Source organism: Ambystoma mexicanum, chromosome 2q (genome assembly GCF_040938575.1).
Source record: "Ambystoma mexicanum isolate Mex_15411 chromosome 2q, UKY_AmexF1_1, whole genome shotgun sequence".
Taxonomy (NCBI): Eukaryota; Metazoa; Chordata; class Amphibia; order Caudata; family Ambystomatidae; genus Ambystoma; species Ambystoma mexicanum.
In genome coordinates this window covers 281,685,467-281,704,629 of record NC_090924.1, presented here as the reverse complement: position 1 = coordinate 281,704,629, position 19,163 = coordinate 281,685,467, and the positions used below count along the sequence as shown (strand labels likewise).

The window sequence follows — 19,163 nt, the reverse complement described above, 5'->3', positions numbered from 1 at the left end:
GGAGTGTAAGTTGAGTGCGGGGGGGGTTCTTGTTTTTGTTCATGGGCTGCATCATTGCTTTTATACTTTCTATTACCAATAAGCTTTTATGAAAGATCAATGGTATATAGTTAGTGTTTTGTAAGTGTTCGGAAGGTTGTAGTGAAAAGCTTTGGGACAACTAAATATTACAGATCTATTTTAATTCAAGATGTAAAACATTTTTTAAAGTCTTCCAGTTATCAATCCCTGGCATAAGCAAGCTTGTGGTCCTTTTCTTTGCATGAAAGAGACTTGTGCATCTACACTATTCACAGAACAAAATAATGGCTAATGTAAGATGACAACTGTTATAAATTCCCAGTACCCTATTAAATAATTAAAATCTGTTGTGTCCATATTGTAAGTATTGTTTTTAATTGGAATGACTTGTCATTTTGTCTTTTAATAATGTGCGTGCATTGAATCAGATTGCAAAAATGTTGTTTAACATTTATTTTTCCATCCGAAGTAACGCGACACCATACAATTCTAAAACAAACTCCATGTATAGTGCAAGAGAGAAAGGAGTGGAAGTGACTGTGTGAAGGTGAAGTGTAAATAACATCAAATGGGAGTCCGGGGGTGCAGAGGAGAGGAACGCCCCATGACGATAGGGATTGGACCATGAGGGTAATGGGGAAAAGAGGCGACCTGCCAGACTTTCAGGCATACATTTCTTTCTTCAGACACTAAAAGTGTGGGTGAGGTGCTTTGCGGCTGTACTTATAGTAAAACCATTAAGCAACACAAACTTGTTACATCTTTCTCTGTCCTCAGTATGAGTGCTGATGTGCGAGTGATGTCATGAATGTGCTGGTGATTGGAATCGATTGCATGCTGTGAATGTGTTCTCTGAATTTCAGTTCAAGGTGGACTGGCATAAGTGATAGGTGAACAGATGGGTGGATATGAAGACCCAATAGATATTTTATGCTACTACTGCCTCAGAACAAGTGTCATTGCAAATCTATTGCTACATACAATAGTGTGGTAAGAATAATCTGTAATAAACAATGTCAAACATTGGAGCATAGTTTAAAAAAGCGAGGCGATTAAAATGTCCTGTGCATAGATGTATTCACAGACGGAAAAAAAAGTTTTTCTTAATTAAGTTTAACTTGGGAAACCAATTTATGTTGCATAGTTTTCTTAGAATAAAATGTGACTTCATTGCATCCACTCCCACTCTGGCCCGCTCAAAGAATGTGCTCTATTGTCTGAAGATGTGATGCCACTCATTACAAAATTAATCTGTAGAACTGCTGATGTGCTTCTTCCAGCAAGCTCGCGCTGATGTCTATTGTCAAGTTTTAAAAACCTGTCTCGAATCGGGACAACATGGAGTATACTTTTTATTGCAGAAAAAGTGTGCATGTATGCTGTTATTTTAGCTTGAGTCAGTATTTAACTAATGCTTCTGTTTGCTGAAATTGATGGTGATTAATCATTAATAAAGATTCATTAGGCTGATGCTTAACACATGCTTTTTTTAAAGCTTTGTCTTTTCTTTAATCAACACTTTCAAATAAATAGTGTGCTCATAGTTTTGCCTTCGACATCCTGTATCCTTTCTGATCATTCGTTTCTCAAAGGAATGAAATAAAATGCCATCCGCTATCTAAAATATCTGCGCAGTCTATTTTCTTTCTATTCCTTTTTTGTGTCTCATTTTTGGTTGACCAGGCAGGGATTTTGACATGGGCTGCTGGGGCACGTTTAAATCCTTAGGCGGCTTTGAAAAAAATAACATGGCAGTTTCAACTAGTCCTTTATTCAAAGCACTAAGAAATCAAGGGGCAGAGTTGGATTTGTGCAGTGGGGTTCAAAGATAAGTGGTTGAATCCGATAATGGTAGAGTTTACTTTCCTCCAGTTTTTGCTGTTGGCCAATTAATGCAAGTTGGGGGTGGAGGGGGAGATTTTGTTTATCCGGTGGGAGAATGTACTTCTCTTTTCTATATATCATTTAACTGTGATCAGGATTTAACTGTATCCATGAACCTTTAAATCTGATAGCCTGGTATGCTGTATGCTTTGAGGCAGCCCAGATAATCATTTGGAGCAATATTAACATCTCAGCAACCAAGCATAAAAGGACAATCCACTGTCAAAATGTTATCGGTTTGTGTGTACTATCTTACTCTTCTCCCAGACAAAATGACCTCAGTAGCACTTTCTTTTTCCATATTATTGTACTGTCCAGAAGAGCCATAGTTCCTACAAATGACAAATTGTATGAGGAATGACGTACCCATTTCCATGTGTTATGATATTGCAAGCTTCTGAAAAATGTCTTTCAACGTTGACATTTTTTAGTTGAAAAGCAGTAGCCATTTCAAGTGATACAGCAGAGGGTATTTTACACCTCAGAATAACACACCTACATCGCATCCCCTCTTTAATAAGTTGGCATTTGCTTGCTGTTATGCTAGAAAGTGTCCGATTGAAGATAGGTAGGATAGGGAAGTCTGTATGCTTGGTATAGAGAAAGATTATGCAGCTTGGTTTTGGGTAAGTGATATCATGTAACATGCTCCAGCCTGCTCTAAAGTTAGATATTCCTATAAATGTCACATTTTCAAATGGTACTATTGACAACACGTATGATGCGAACATTGAGAATGAGAATATTGGGTGGGCATCAGAACAGGCAAACAATATAGTTAACATCAAGTTTTTTTTAATATAAAATGAGAGAGTTCACTGCGGACCAATGTAACTTTGTTTAAATCAACCATGTGAGAATAACATTATTTTTGTGATGTACATTTTGGCATGGGGTAAATTGCATGGTTTGCATTGTAAGCTAACATTTCAACATGGCTGCTACCAATATTTACAGAGCAAACATATAGGCTTTGAAGCTTAAACTATGGCTGCCACCAAGCACATAAACATGCAATTCTTTCTCTGTTTAAGGGTCGTGTCTACCACACGGAACTCTGCTGTAGGCAATAGAATTCGTACAGACACTGAGTTATTGGAATGCTGTGCTTTTTCCCCAATTGAGAGGTACGCGTTGTAATGCTGATGAGCAGATCACGAAAAGTGGCACAACTGGCATGGTTCCATCGGGATTAGTTCAACACGGGTGAATATCATGGGGACCACCCGGATATTGGTGAAAGTGGGAGGTATTAATGGAGTGTTGGATTTTAGTGTTTGGGGTGTAGCGGGAGCGACACAATTTGACATGGTGATGGTACGCGTAGTAGTGGCAGCATTTCAAATAGGTGAATATGGCACACTGGTACAGACATTGCTCCAGATAAGATTTTGAGGATCGCTCGTGTGTAAATTTAAAAGTTGAAAACATAAAAACCTAGCCAATTACATAGTAAAGTAAGCATGCAATGCATTGTGTGTTTTGAGGTTCGATTGCAGAATTGTCTTTCATTAAACATCAAAGTCCTAATTTCCTGGAGCTACTACTACCTATTGGTATGCCAATGTTATGATACAAAGAGAGGCAAGGACTCCATGCTAAATTCTGTATCCAATCTTATGGTCAAATGGTCATTTATATAGCGCTGTACATTCAACATATTTATCACAATTATAACCAAACCGAAGTCTGTATTCCTTTATCGACCTTGAAATGATGAAATGCTGAGTTGGCCTTGACGGGATTTGAATCTGCAACCTACAGATCACACACATATTGCAGCAACGATAGCTGACCTATCTTATTGGCTAACATCCTTCAGAGGTCGGTTAACTGAGTATTGACTGAGGTATAATAATCACAGTGCCTAGATGTTGAACGAACCATGTATGAAGTGCTACATAAAGTTAAATACTGATCTGGATTATCACAGGGACGGGTTTTGCTGAGTTTCTATTTCAATTACAAATGTAACTTTCATTTGTTTGTTTTTGAACCGCTCTTTCTGGCAAATTTTTGATGTTTTAACTGTAGTCTTGAATATTTGAGAGGCTAGAACACCTGTGATTGGTGTAATGACAATCAATCACTCTTGAGCAAAGACTCTGCTGCCACTGACGATTAATAGTAATGTACCCCATTGACTGCAAGGTTGAATGGATGTAAACTAGATTGTGCATAGTCCTCATTTTACACACTGTTTTTATAATTACAGTGTAAATTAAATTATATCTTGAATGAAGTAGTCATGAAATGTACTATGTATGACGCGTATTGGCAATTATTTGAGATGCAAGGTTACATTGTGCAGAATTGTTAACTGGAAAGGGTACACTATAGCCTTTTTTTAATCTTTATTTTGTGTTCTGTGTAGGTTTTTCAGTATAATTTTGCCACACGACTATCATTGTTGATTGGAACATGCTGTCGCCTCTGAAGAAATTCCTTTTAGAAATGCTTTTAAAATGCAAATGTATCATATTCATGAGAAGTGGACAATTAAATACATTACATTAACAGCTGTTCGAATTGCGAAAAAAGCTGTATTTTCAGTTGTTGAAAGGGTGTAATGCCCGTGGAGAAGATTGTCTCATCGTCCAGCGGGTTTGCTGCTGGGTGTTGCATGGACATTTTTCATCTCTGGCCGGGAGACATGAGTGAGACAAGATTATTCAGTAAAATCGAAGCGCTCTTGTATTTGGAGAGACCATTTCAAATAGTCTGAATTAAATTCGCTGACCTTTTGGAGAGACTATGGGAATAGGGAAAGCGAGTCATGCCTGTAATTAGTCGTTTTTATGGCAGCTGCAGTTCTTAGGCAGCTGCTTTTCAGACTGTTCAGCAGCTGATATTGCAACGATTTGAGATGTGGTCTTTCTATTGGTGAGTAACTGTCTCCTAGATTGCATTAATAAAATTATGCACAGGTATTTTTAATTTTGAGATATTGCAGGTTTTCATGTATTTGTAATATGCTATTGGACATGTCATCCATTGTAGGATGCGTATTTGCTGGACGATAGTAGGGGAGCATTCCACTACTTGAAAAGTATTACCAATTGTCCGTTATATATTCTTGTAATCTAGAAGATCTATGCCTACATTTTATGCTTTCAATTTCTTCAAGGGGAAGTGAAATGTTAAAGATTAAAGCAAATCTGTAAGACGTTTTGTGTTTAAAAATCAGTTGGTGTTCCCTACTTCCCACTCTCCCAATCTGTTTTAATTATTTAGGTCTCATGGTTTTAGTAGCAGAACATTTTCTGATGGCTGTGTATCTGCTTAGATCACATGCTATGCATAGGCCAACGTCTAGTCGTAGAGTATTAAATGATTTTTTTTCTTCGAAATTCAAAAAGGGGCGTCGACTGGGTTTGTCAATAATACTATCTAGTGTGACGGCCATTGTACCCATGGTCCTTCGCGGGTCGATGTCCTCAGTTTTCTTTCCACCATCGTAGTCTGACACTAGTTTGCGGAGTTCTTCAGGCTGATGCCTTTGATTAGAAAGTTTATCATAGACCCTTACTATTCTTTCGCTAACCGCCCATCACCCGCTGTAAGATCTTCTGCAGCGGAGTTCGGCGGACAGAGCCAACGACGACAGAACAATCTCCTCGACGGACACTGACCTTGGCCTACACAGGCCTCACCGGGCCTCTGCCTATCACAGTAGGGAGAGTGGGGCGGGGTCATACTTTCTTCTCCTTTTAGAGAATGCCTCATCTCTTCCCCTCATTTCCTTCTCTTCGTTGTGCTGCCATTTCTACTAATCACAGAAAATACACCTTTTAAGTTGAGCCCGTCTTGCAATAGGAAGTACCCCTGGGTAGACAGGCAGGGTGTGTAACCACTGTCTCCCACAGGACCACCCCAAAAAGAACTGCAAATCTTGCAAGCTCTTTCAACCTAAAAGATTAAAGGACCGCAGAACAAAACACTGGGCCGCCCACACCATGCATGCAGAGGGCTGCATTGACGTGGAGGGAGCTTCCAGTGATGGCAGCGTATGTGTCCAAAGTGATGTCGAGGGCAAACGGGATTCGACACACTATTAAGCAAGCCGGGGTTCCTGTTATGCAGACTACACCCATCAACTCAAGCACACACACTTCACGCCACACCAAGAACACATCACACGGCCTACTGTTGAAAGCCACGTGGTGTGAAAGGAAAAGTCCTCACATGCTTGTCCTCTGGGCCATCGCATTCGCTGCATGACAGCCTTCTGAAACAGACCCACGAGTCAGTTTCTGACACTGCGCATAAAACAGACACCCTTTCACGTGCTGAAAGGGATGTGTCGAAAAGATGCTTTGATGGTCCCTTCCACTACCTCGAAAATTAGAGAACTCATTAAACACAGCCCGTGCCCTCTTTTAAAATCCAATACATCGAAATCCACAAATTCAACCACTCTAGCTTCTAAGCCCTCTACTTCGAAAGATGGTGGCCCCTCTAAATCTAAGGACACCTCTACACCCTCGGACACTCTTTCAGAGACCATTGTGAGGCAATCATGGTGGCAATAAGTAAGACGGACACAAGTGATCACAGTTCAAGGGGGTTTATTGATCAATGAATGTTGTATGCAGGTTGGAAAAACACCTAATCTAAACCTAAACCTAAAACTAAGATGGGAGCAAACGTTTACCATCAAATGAAAAATAAGGCACTCCTGGTGGCGTTGTGTCAAATAATAAGGGCCTAAACTAAGAAACCTATTGCCAAACCTCACATCTAATACAAAAAGTTTGTGGGATAGTTTTCAGGAAAAGAAAGAAGTGTTTGTAAATAATATGTCAGGATGTGGTATCCTGGGACTCCCTTCCCCACATTTTCAACACTGGGTAAGATGGGAGCCTGCGGTACAGCACACCCTCGCGCTTTTCCCAGCATGAGTTAACAGTTCCAATGGCAGCAATCGGGACCGTCGATTACCAAGTTGCGTTTCTCCTGAAAATCTCTTGCCTTCGAAGGCTGATGTATCCATTAACAAAACAAACAAAGTTCTCTTTGCAGTTCATGTTGGGTGATGGTTGCACCCTCGGGTCCCCCTCTTCTGGGTCTGACCCTTCAAAACTATTCCTCTTCTTAATGGGTTTTGGGTGATGACTTCACCCCTGGACCTCCCTCGTTCGGGCTCGAACCTGCCTCAACTGTTTCCCTATGACTTTCAACAAGTCTTCTGCTATTGTTCTCACAAAAAGTCTGTTCAGCAGTTTGCCGTGAACCTCCCTTTCTCGGGTTCACGTGATCAGGGTGATAACGGCTTACCCCTGGGTCCCCCTTGTTTGTACTTCTCCTGTCTTAGTTTCTTGGTTTCTCCCTCCGTCGGGCTCGGATTCCAAAAACGACCAGCGGGATGGTGTACTTCTCCCTCCTTAGCATCTCATTGTCTTTTCAAACAGTTCATAGTGGACGTGTCTTGTCTTTGTCAACACACTTTCTCAGGACTTTAGACTTTGCCCCCTTCTCATTGGCACCCCTCTTCTGGGTTCACTATTGCCAAATTCACATTCACTTTAACTTGAAATGGTCATTAGATTCACTTTCCTCTTTTTACTTTAACCATGCAGGATTCACTTCACTATTACTTTCTGAAGTTTGTGGATCAAAGTCTTTCGATTGTATGAGGATTTTACTAGACCTCCAGTATGACCACTTTGACCTCTTCTGGCCGCTCTCCTACGGCCTTCTGGTTTCAGTAGTTTCCTTCAGAACAAAGGGGGCGGGGGGAGATCAGCCAGAGTCTTTCACACAAGCACCCACGTGGTCCCGGAACACACTACAGCTGGTCCTGAAGGTTTGACTTGTGTCTTATAGCTTCACCACTGGGTCCCCTCCCCGTCTGTCGGGCTCTGAACCTTAATGCTCCTTAAGGTTCTCCCTCTGTTGGGCTCGGACCCCCTTTTAGGTTTACAAAGGCCCCCCTCTTCCAGAACAGACCCTGCTTGCAAAATTCACAGTTTTAACAAAAAAAGGCTGTGGGACTTCAAGTCCAAGAATGCACATTGCTGATTATGCTCCCACTTCCTTTCCGCCCCAAAATGGCACTTTGTCATTGGGAGCTGCAGGAGCTAAAAGGGAATGTTTGTAGGGCATCAGGGTCTCTCCCTCTGCCCATCAAAAACCTGGGTTTGCCTGCCTTGCCCAGGGGAGGAGTTTAACTTGGTACCTCCAATCCACCCCAGCTGCCCCTGGTCTTAGCTTCTGGAGGGATGGTTGCCTCCTCCACACTGCAATCTCCGCTCTCGTAGCAGGGCCAGTGTTTGGGCTGTTTTCTTCTTCTCCTCCAGGCCTCCCAGGGTCTCTCCATTTCACATGGGCTCTCTCCTGCTCTCTGGTACCATCCAGCATCCCTTACTCGCTCACAATGATGTTCTTGGCTGCTGTTTTTATACTCCCAGCTAGAGTTAATTGGAGTCTGGTGTGAATAGTTGTCCCTGCCTGCCTGCCTGACTCTGCCTGGCCTCGTTATCGGGGCAACATGGAGACTGCCCATAGGAATCCTTTGCCCATGGATTCCTATGGATAATCCTCATGACTCCCATCTGCCTCTTCCTCGTCCCAGTCCTCGTGGATTTCAATGGGGGAATGGAATTATGGGAGTTGTAGTATTGTGGAGAGAACATTTGTTTTGTATTTCCCCGGTTTTCTCCGTCTTTTCCGTAAGGGAAAGTGGTGGGGTGAGATTTTGGTGATAACATCCCACAAAGACTGCTGCAATATCGGGTAGGGGTGTATTGGAAAAATTGGAATACCGCGTCTTGCCTACTGTATTCCCATGAGAATGACCCCAGACTCCCCTACCCAGGTAATCCTCCCACACTGATCCACCACCAGGGTCTCGATCCAAAGACGATGGCCGTGCCCTGGCCACCCGAATAGAGGATTCTCGGGGTTCAAATGGGAGAATACCCCTAGGTTTCTTACACCATGCACCAGAAGGAGCCTATATCCTTACAGGACACACCTACTTTAGTATTTCCAAAGCCATCTGAATTGATCCCAGAGAGCTTCGATAGCATCATGAGGAAGATGTCGTCTTTTGTAGACTTTATTGACCGCCTCCCTTCAGTAGTCTTTAACCTCCAGGACCCATCTGACAGTGGTAGCTAGGGATAAACCAGCAGCCAGGAAGGCATGCCTGGACACTTTTCAGCCCAGCACCTCCACCCAGAGCAAGACTACCCCTCGGCTCCCCCTCCCCTCTCAGGACTTATATTTTGTAGACCCATCGGTTCACTTGACCATGGCTCTCAAGGGGACCAGTATGATCAGTACCAGGATGACCAAGACCAATACTATGACGTCTAAGTCATCCAGTCACCAGACCATCAAGATCCACCAGTGGTCGACAACCAGCTCCAATACAATGAGCTGCTCCTCAAAGCTGCAGATCATTTCAACATAGACACCCAGGAGGCCCAAGTTGTTAAGGACTTTGTGGAGGACTTTCTTGGAGACAAGCCCGCAACACAATTCATTCCCCTCCTGCAATCTATTCAGAGACGCATTCAACCCTCTCTCCTAATGCCAAACCTTACTCGAGCATTCAATCCCTGCATCGACAAGGTTTTCAGACCGGCCCCTACCGACCCTCTATGATCACGGGTCAGCTGAAACCAGACACCCTGGTGGTTACCACAACTAGGAAGAGGGCATGCACACCTCTAGCCTCTGCAGAGGCTCCACCAGATAAAGAAAGATTTACACTTTTGGCAGGAAAGTGGCTTCCTTGGCTGCCGATCAGACTAGGATAGGCAACAACACTACCCTTTTGGCTAGCTATAGTTGGCATAATTGGGACAAACTGCTAAATTGAGACCGTCCCAGAGCCCCTAAAATCTCAGCTCCTAAAGACTATAACCGAAGGCAAACAGGTAGCCGATTGCATCCTAAAAAACAACCTGGATGCCATGGACAACGCAGGCCGTATCATAGCTGAAGGCATGCTCCTTAAGCGCCATGCCTGGCTTAGGCAATCAGATTTTAAACTTGAGATGTGGGGCACGTGACTCAACATGCCTATTGAACCCAATGCTCTGTTCGGTAAAGCGGTTGAGGATGCCCTTAAAAGCGCCAAAAAACAGTAGGGCACCCTAAAATCTCTTGTGCAGCTGTCCAACAAGCAGTTTGTGCAGAGGGGGCTTTCCAACACAAGAAGGTTTCATGAGCAGGGCCTTCCACGCTTCTCTGGTTGCAGCCAGGGTAACCAATCCTCGTCCTGGGGCAACTCTCAAGGACCATCTTCCTCCTCGAATTTTCAAACAGGCTATAAAACGTCTAAGAGCACAGGTAGAGCCTCCTCTTCCAGAGACTCCACCCAACCACCATGGCGTGCAGATATTACCACCCACCAAAGCACAAAAAGATGTCAGTGGAAGAGGTGCATATTATTGGAGGAAGTGAAAGCCCTGCTGGAGAAAGACGCCATAGTTTGTCCCAGCAAACCAGGTAAACAAGGATATTTATTCAACGTCCCTAAGAAAGACCTAAAAATGCGTCGGTCCTAGACCTGTAACCAGCAAACACGTATGCAAGCTCAGCGCATGGTGAAAACCGATCTGAAGCTGCCAACAGGACACTGCTTTCACTTTCCTACCACTTCACCCTACTAACCCCCCACCCCTCCTTTTTTTTTCTTGCAGATCCGCCAGCATGCCTGGGGGCTAATTCTGTTGGTGACGGTGCGCGGTACAAATACCTTTTTAACATGTCATGCAAACGTTTTGTGGCTTAACAACACTTCAGGAAGTGATTCCCCTTCTAAAGCAGGGGGACTACATGGCAACATTGGATATGAAAGATGCATACTTTCATATTTCAGTGTTCACCAGCGCAACAACATACCTGTGCTTCCAGATAGTGGGAAAACACTACCAATTTAAGGTGCTCCCCTCCGGCATAGCCAAGGGTGTTAACAAAAGTGTTAGCCGTAGTGGTGGTGCACATACGCAGAGTCCATCCCATTGTACCCTTATCTAGACGACTGGCTGATAACAGGGGAGACTCCTCAAATTTGCAAATTCAACACCCAGAGAACGATCAACCTTCTGTTCCAATTAGGTTTCAAGGAAAGGAGTACATTTACCACTAGCTACCCACCTCTAACACACCAAAGGAGGCTGCTTATCTGGAATTATCCCTACAATGGGAGTTTCAAAAGATTGTATCTACCACCACAGGCAAAGAGATATATTTAACATATTTTAATTATTTTCTCAAGACAAAATGGTAAAAAAGACATAAACCTATTTCCAGCGTTCGTCATTTGCAGAAACAACAATAAAGAGAAAACACCAATGCATTTGCAGTTTTTTGACATTCATTGATTTGCGTGATGTTAGTAGTGGTGTAACTTGATCGCATTGTAATTCTACGTAAACATAGTATAATAGCGTCAACAATCTAATATGTTTCTGGGGCAGAGGACAACACTGTTGCAGTCTAAAGCTCGTCAGTAAAGTCCCAGGACCCGTCTTCAGGACGCAGTAGGTTAAAGGAACAGGTTACACTGTCAACATGGCGCCTATGTGTCAGTATAGTAACCTATAAAATGAATAAAATGTTTTCAATACAAATAAAAACCTTGTGTAAGTGGTGTGAATGTAAATACGAAAAAAGTAACCAGCTTGCTAACCTTAAGGCAATTTCTTGTGATGTGATGGGCGAAGCGATTACATTAGTGAATCTTATTGGGGCGGCGAACCAGTCCGTCCTGGGAGATCAAGCTGTAGATCAATATGTAATTTTGATAAAAAAAAGATGTGGTGTTCGGCAAGCAACAATCGCGTTTGGATATACAAATCATATTTACCATTTGATGTGGACACCAGTCAAATTTTAGAGTCCTGCGGTGAACGTTTAACCGTGACCATGAATTATGCAGTTGTATGGGCACTGTTTCCCACAATGCATCATGGAATCTATAGCAAAATAGAAATGTCTATCAATCCCGCGTTGTTTCCTTTTGTTGTGAGTATATAAGTTACAAAAACCCACCACTTACTTGGCTGTGGGTATCCCAAGTGCTATCTTGGTTTGTGTCTCCTGGTTTCGTAGTTTTTGAAATCTACTCGCGTATAGCCCACGTCAAGAGAGAGTTCTGCATAGAGGCAAGGAAAACAGGAAAAAGGGGAGTGAACCCTCTGTTTGTTTTTAAGGTAGCCGTGTGTGGCATAGGATCAGAGCAGGCTTACCTTGCGTGCCAGCGTTCGCATAGAAAAAATCGCTGTAGAGCGCAGCTTCAATAACGTGCTGCCTGTAAATACGCGATACGTATGTTGACATCGAGGAAGGACAGACAAAGATATGGTGTAAACATCCTGCGACATAAGCATCGAAGAAGGACTACCTGCGCTGTGTATCATAGGGGGGCCATTTTAAAGTGTGTGGATGTGCTAGGGCAGTTCAATGCAAAGGCAAATCGTTTAGTGATTGCCGGTACGGACACCGTTGTTCATTATTTCCGTGAGGCTGTATATATAATCAGAGCACATTATGTGCAATTTGACAGCTCATTATCAAATATATGACCCAATAATTTACAGTGTACATCTATTGGTATTTATCATAATGATGAGAATTGTGGTTACACCATGTGAACCAGAGAAAGGTGTCCCCCAGGCTTTACAAATGCCCAATGAGAATATAGATGGTCAGACTGTCATATGTTGAAAATATCTCGATCCACTTAAACCCCAAAGAGTGTGTGAGCCATTAATGGATAAACGGATTCCATTCTACGGCGATATTTAAACCGGATTGGACTGTTTTGAGATTATAAATCCATTTTTGTTTGTTTTTTTAAGGGACAAATCCCTGTTGCCACCACGTGGGTGGGCTTTTGTTGTTTGAATAACAAACCAGAACATATCTTCACAGGTATGTTTAGCCTCTGTATAGTGGGCCACAAGTGGTTTATCGAGAGTGCCATTTCGAATGGCTGAGCGATGTTCACCAATTCGTACTTTGACGGACCTGATAGTTTTACCTACATAGATTAGCCCACAGGGGCATTTTATCCCGTAGATCACCCATTTGGTCTGGCAATTTGAGAAAGATCGGTATTTCCACAGCCTACCATTGAGGTCAATTTGTTTCAGGTTCTTGGTTAGGTGGCAGACTGAACATTGTCTGCTTGCATAGTGTCCACTAACTGGCGGTAAGCCCCATAGTGTGGGCTGAGTTGGTGTCTCAATGTTGTTTGTCGGGTAGGTATGTACTAATTTGTCTCGGAGGTTTGGCATTCGTTTGAAGGCAAATCTCGGACAATTAGGTCGAAAGTCTTCAGTTTGGACTGTTTTCCAATTTTTTATTATCACCCTCCTTAGAACATTGCTCAGGGGCAAAAAAGATGAAACGCATGTGATTCTTTCATCCTGCGTTTTTTTTGTATTTTTGCAGGATAACCTCACGATTGGCATTGCGTGCTCCTTTTATAGATCTCTTGATTATTTTACGGGGATATTGTCTATGTCTTAATTTTTCAATAAGTGCCTGGCTGTTAGTTTTAAAATCCGCGATATCGCTACAATTCCATCAAATTCTAAGGAATTGTCCGTAAGGCAAATTTTCCCGTAAACTGGACGGATGAAAGCTACTCTAGAGTAATGGCGTATTCTTGTCTGTGGGTTTTTTGAATAGTGTTCAGATCAAGAAAGGCTATACTTTCACTGCTAGATGACATGGTGAATTTAATAGTTGGGGTTTGTCTGTTGAGCCACACAAGAAAAAGGTCAAGCTGGTCGTGGCTTCCATGCCAAAGCATGAAGACGTTATCAATATAGTGGTGCCATGAGTTAATATGTTCATGAAAAGGATTGGTCGCCGCCCCAATAAGATTGACTAATGTAATCGCTTCGCCCATCACATCACAAGAAATTGCCTTAAGGTTAGCAAGCTGGCTACTTTTTTTGTATTTACATTCACACCACTTACACAAGGTTTTTATTTGTATTGACTTTTTTTTATTCATTTTATAGGTTACCATACTGACACATAGGCGCCATGTTGACAGTGTAACCTGTTCCTTTAACCTACTGCATCCTGAAGACGGGACCTGGGACTTTACTGACTAGCTTTAGACTGCAACAGTGTTGTCCTCTGCCCCAGAAACATATTAGATTATTGACGCTATTATACTATGTTTACGTAGAATTACAATGCGATCAAATTACACCACTACTAACATCACGCCAATCAATTAATGTAAAAAAACTGCAAATGCATTGGTGTTTTCTCTCTCTCTATTTTTGTTTCTGCAAATGACGAATGCTGGAAATAGGTTTTTTTATGTCTTTTTTACCATTTTGTCTTGAGAAAATAATGATTAAAATATGTTAAATACATCACTTTGCCTGTGGTGGTAGATACAATCTTTTGAAACTCCTATTGTAGGGATAATTCCAGATAAGCATCCTCCTTTGGTGTGTTAGAGGTGTGTAGCTAGTGGTAAATGTACTCCTTTCCTTGATACATCCTTCCTCACATACCACAGCCCCCTTTACAAAAAATTGAGGAACCATTTTGCTCAAAACACGTTTTTACCACCCAATTAGGTTTCTCCATCAATGAGAAAAAATCAAGTCTCATACCAGTCAAACAAAGCCATTCCTGGGTGCAATTATAAAGACCAGGGAGGGTCTGGCCTTCCCCCAAAAACGAAGAGTTCTGAAGATGCTGTTATGTATATACCTCACTACCTAGCCGGTTGCCAGATAACCGTACACAAAGCAATGCGCCTGCTCAGGATGATGGCCTAATGCATCTACCTAGATCTTCACGCGTGGCTGCGCTTGCGCCAGATGCAACAGTGGTTAGCAAAAGAATGGTCTCAGGAAAGCGAACAATGGGACGCTCTGGTGGTTGTTTCGCTAAACATGGTACATGCTCTTCGCTGGGGGTCCAAAGACAATTTATTCAAAAGAAAACGCTTTCGCAATCCACCAGTTCAAGTGATACTAGCGACGGACACCTTTCCTTTACCACACAGCTCATGGGCAGGGGACACACGCCACAGCCCAAAACCACATCAACCTTCTAGAACTTCTAGCAGTTCTCAAGGCTCTGCAATATTTTCAGCAACATCTCCTAGATTAGACAGCACTAGTCCTCAGACACAGCACCACTGCCATGTTCTATCTAAACAAACAGGGAGGCACGCTCTCCAAGTCTCTCTCAACACGTTCCAGGGGAACTCAATGCTCTAGCAGATTCTCGAAGCAGAAATCTTCTTCCAGAAGAACATGAGTGGCAGCTGAACAAAGATATTCTAGGCGATCTTTTCCCCGAGGGGTTATCCCCCTTTAGACTTCTTCGCCGCAAGCCAAAACAAACCATGCCTAGATTTCACATCCAGGTTTCCCCAACCAGAGTCCAAGGGGAACGCCCTGTGGACGAGCTGGTCGGGGAAATTTGCTTACTCTCCAAAAAAGCCACGCTAATCCTGATGGCCCCAATGTTGGCAAGACAACCATGGTTCCGCACCTGCTCAAACTGGCTATGTGCAAACCAACCAAACTCCGGTGCTCTTACAACATGCTATCCCAGCACGGGTGAACAACACTTCATCCACATCCTCTGTCTGTGAACTTGGCATCCTGAAGTCAAAGAGTTGGGGCACTTAAACTTCCCTAAAGGTGTATGAATATCCTAAGGGAGGCATGAAAACCCAACACCAGACACTTTTACTTCAACAAATGGAAAAGGTTTGTAATATGGTGCCAGTCACAATCCTTAAGCCCAATTGAATCTTCCCCTTCCAACATTCTACACTACATGCTTCACCTACTAGACTCTGGCCTAGTATTTATCTCCATCATAGTACACCTAGTGACTCTGTCCACGTACTCCACTTCACAAAACAAGATGTCTTGTTGGAAGGTTCCTGTTATTAAAGCTTTCATGGAGGGAGTAAAGAGACTATCCTCCCATTTCTAATCCTTCACCTGGTTGGGAACTTAATGTTGTGCTCATGGGTCTGCCATTCACGCCTATGCACAAAGCCAGCCCAAACACTTAACCTACAAGACTGCCTTTTTAGTAGTCAGCTCCTCCGTTAGACGGATTAGTGAGTTACAGGCACTGTCTGTAGAAGACCCTTTCTTTATAATCCACAAGGACAAGGTGGTCCTTGGAACACATCCTAAAGTTCGTTCACAAGTACATTCACAAGTTCGTATCCAAGTTCCATGTCAACCAATCCATTGATCACATTTCAAGGACGCAATCTCCAGATGGATAGTCCAGTGTATACAACTATGCTATTCATTATCAAAGACCCTGCCTTTCACACCAAGAGCTCACTCTACCAGAGGTACGGGAGCTACTTCAGCATTTATTGCAAACGTCCCCCATGACGCTATTTGCAAGGCAGCTACTTGGAGTTCTGTACACACCTTTACTCAGTACATTCTAAAGCAGATTCACAGGTGGGACAAGTGGTGCTAAAAATCTATTTGCTGCTGTACCTTCTCACAACCCACCTCCTTCTCCAGATACTGCTCGCCAATCTATGCATAGCATGTGATCTTGGAAGATCCACAAGCCTCAGAAGGGATACATTACTCACTGTAATCGTATTTTTGATGCTTGGATCTGCTTAGATTCACATGCACCCACCCTTCCTCCTTTTCTGCTTTACTGCCTATGTACTCACGCTACACTTCACGCTACCTCATGTCGGAAACAAAACAAATTGAGGGACATCAACACGTGAAGGGCCATGTGTACAATGGACATCACACTAGGGATAGTATTACTGACACACCCAGTCGATGTCACTTTTCGAGTTTCGAAAACAAATCATGTAATACTCTGCAACTACCACTAGATGTCGGCCTCCACAGAGCATGTGAATTTAAGCAGATACAAGCACCAGAAATATACGATTGAGGAGTAATGTATCCCATATATTTCTGAGTCTTGTGGATCTGCTTAGAATCACGTGCTTTGCATAGGCCAACATCTAGTGCAAGTTGCAGAGTATTGCACATTCATTTTTTGAAGTTTGCAAAGGGACGTTGACTGGGTGTGACCAATATCCCTAGAGCGACGTACCATGTACCCATGATCCCTCACGCTAGGTCACCTTGCATGCCTATGGAAGCTGTGAGTATGTATGAGGTGAAACTTGATATTTTGGATTGGCTGGCTGCTTTTGAATAGAACTATGGGATTCAGGGTTTTACAGGGAATCCGTTGATTCCTTGGCTTTTGTCTAGGCTCCACCAGGTTGCAACTGATGCTGTAATGGAGGTGGGGGAACTTGAAAGATTGGAGTATGAACATGTGAAGCTAACTTTGATAGCTAGATTTGGGAAAACTCCTTCCCAGTACCTTAAGATGCCTGCTCTCCTAAGCTGAGATAGCACTTGACTGACTCTAAGGAAATTGCTCCAAAGAAGCTAGCTTGTGGGTCTACTGACCATGTGAAAGGGGATCCCAGATGCAAGGGTAAACCTTCAGGGATCCACACTACCTCCTTAGCCTTTTCCCCAGAGGGAGAAGTACAAATGGCAAGTGGAAACTTTCAACTACTGGCTGAAGACCCCATTGGAGTCTCTGCCAGTGTTTCTTTAGTGTCCCTGGGTCTTTGGGAACAGCAGAGTTTATATGTCTATAATTCAATTCCAGATAACACAAATGAATATTATAAGGACAGTATACTTGTAAATGGTCAGGAGACCCCTGCCATTAGAGACACTGGGGCCAGCATTACAGTTTTGGATAAATCTTTTTTCAAACCTCAGGATGTTGCTAAGGCACCCAACGGCCTCACTAAACTTGCGGGAGGCCCTGTTCAAATGCTTCCAAGATTACCAGCTCTTATCCGGTGTAACGACATGACTGTCAAGATACCTGTTAGTGTGCAGAGTGAGGCGCCTGGGAGAGTCCTGTTGGGGATTGACTTAACTCTTGGAGTTGTATCAAGCACCCCCAGGACTCCCAGCAAAAGGAAACTGGAACAGACAACGAAGGCCAGAGAGAGTACCTTAACAGGCTCTCCAAAGGATGCTACAGAAGAAACTAGGAACTGCTATTTCTAAGAAGAGAGACAAAGCGGAAACCCAAGGTCTCCTGGGACTGCTCCACCAGCTGAGGCTGAGTGCGGAACAACCAGGAAAAGTTGAATCAGCTGCTGAAGATTCAGAGCTGCAAGAAGCCCTTCCCCCTGTTGGAGATCTGGATCCTAAAGACCATCCTGATCTGCAGTCTTCACTGGCAGAAGGTGGTCCCTGTAGGGCAGACTTCAGCACAGGTCAAAGAGCGTGTCCTACTCTTGAAGGACTTCGCCAACAGGCAGCTTCCCAGCTGGACGGGCAAGGGCCAGGGAAGCACAGGTTGTACTGGGAAGATGGCCTCTTCTACAGTGAACCAACTGAGTCTATCCCAGGGGACTACAGAAGACTTTTAGTGCCTCTAGAGATAAGACAACAGTTCCTACAGTTAGCCCAGGAGATTCCTTTGGCTGGTCACTTAAGCTTTAAGAAGACCAAGGAAAAGCTCTTTGTATTTCTACTGGCCTAAGTTGGGGTCTGATGTAGATGAATTCTGTAGGAGCTGTCACACTTGTCAGAGTGGAGCCACGAATGTGGCACCCTTGGTGCTGTGGTGGGAGTCACTTTTGAGAGGGTAGGAATCTACATTGTTGGTCCCTTAGACCCTCCAACCTCTTCAGGCAATCGATTTATATTGATTCTAGTAGACCATGCTACTAGGTATCCTGAAGCTATACCTATGAGGACTGTTAAAGCTCAGGCTGTTGCTAAAGCCCTACTCTGTATGTTTACCAGGGTAGGTTTTTCTAAGGAAGTCCTCTCTGACAGGGGATCACACTTTATGTCCCACTACATGCAGGAAAAGTGGAAAAACTGTGGAGTGGCTTACAAGTTCTCAACTGCCTACCATCTCCAGACGAATGGATTGGTGGGGAGGATTAATAGAACTATGAAGAGCATGATGGGTACCTTAGAGGAACCCCTTAGAAGAAAGTGGGACCTTCTACTGCCATGCCTTCCCTTTGCTTATAGAGAAGTACCCCAGGAGGCAGTTAGATTTAGTCCTTTTGAGCTTCTCTATGGTCATCCAGTTAGAGGTCCATTGGCCCCAATTAAGGAGGGGTTGGCGAGTGCGCCTTCCCCCAAGCCAGTGAGAGTCACTGACTATGTGCTTGGTCTCCAGAGGAGAATGACGCACATGATGACAGAAGCATCTGATAACTTGAAAGCAGGTCCGGCTCTGGTGAATCA

General features: G+C 43.4%; 1 protein-coding gene across 8 annotated transcripts in view; it reads left to right on the top strand.

The window, feature by feature from the left end:
- TRRAP (transformation/transcription domain associated protein) overlaps window positions 1-19,163 on the top strand; it is a 2,065,012-nt gene that overhangs the window by 96,266 nt on the left and 1,949,583 nt on the right. The gene's annotated exons all lie outside the window — the stretch shown is intronic.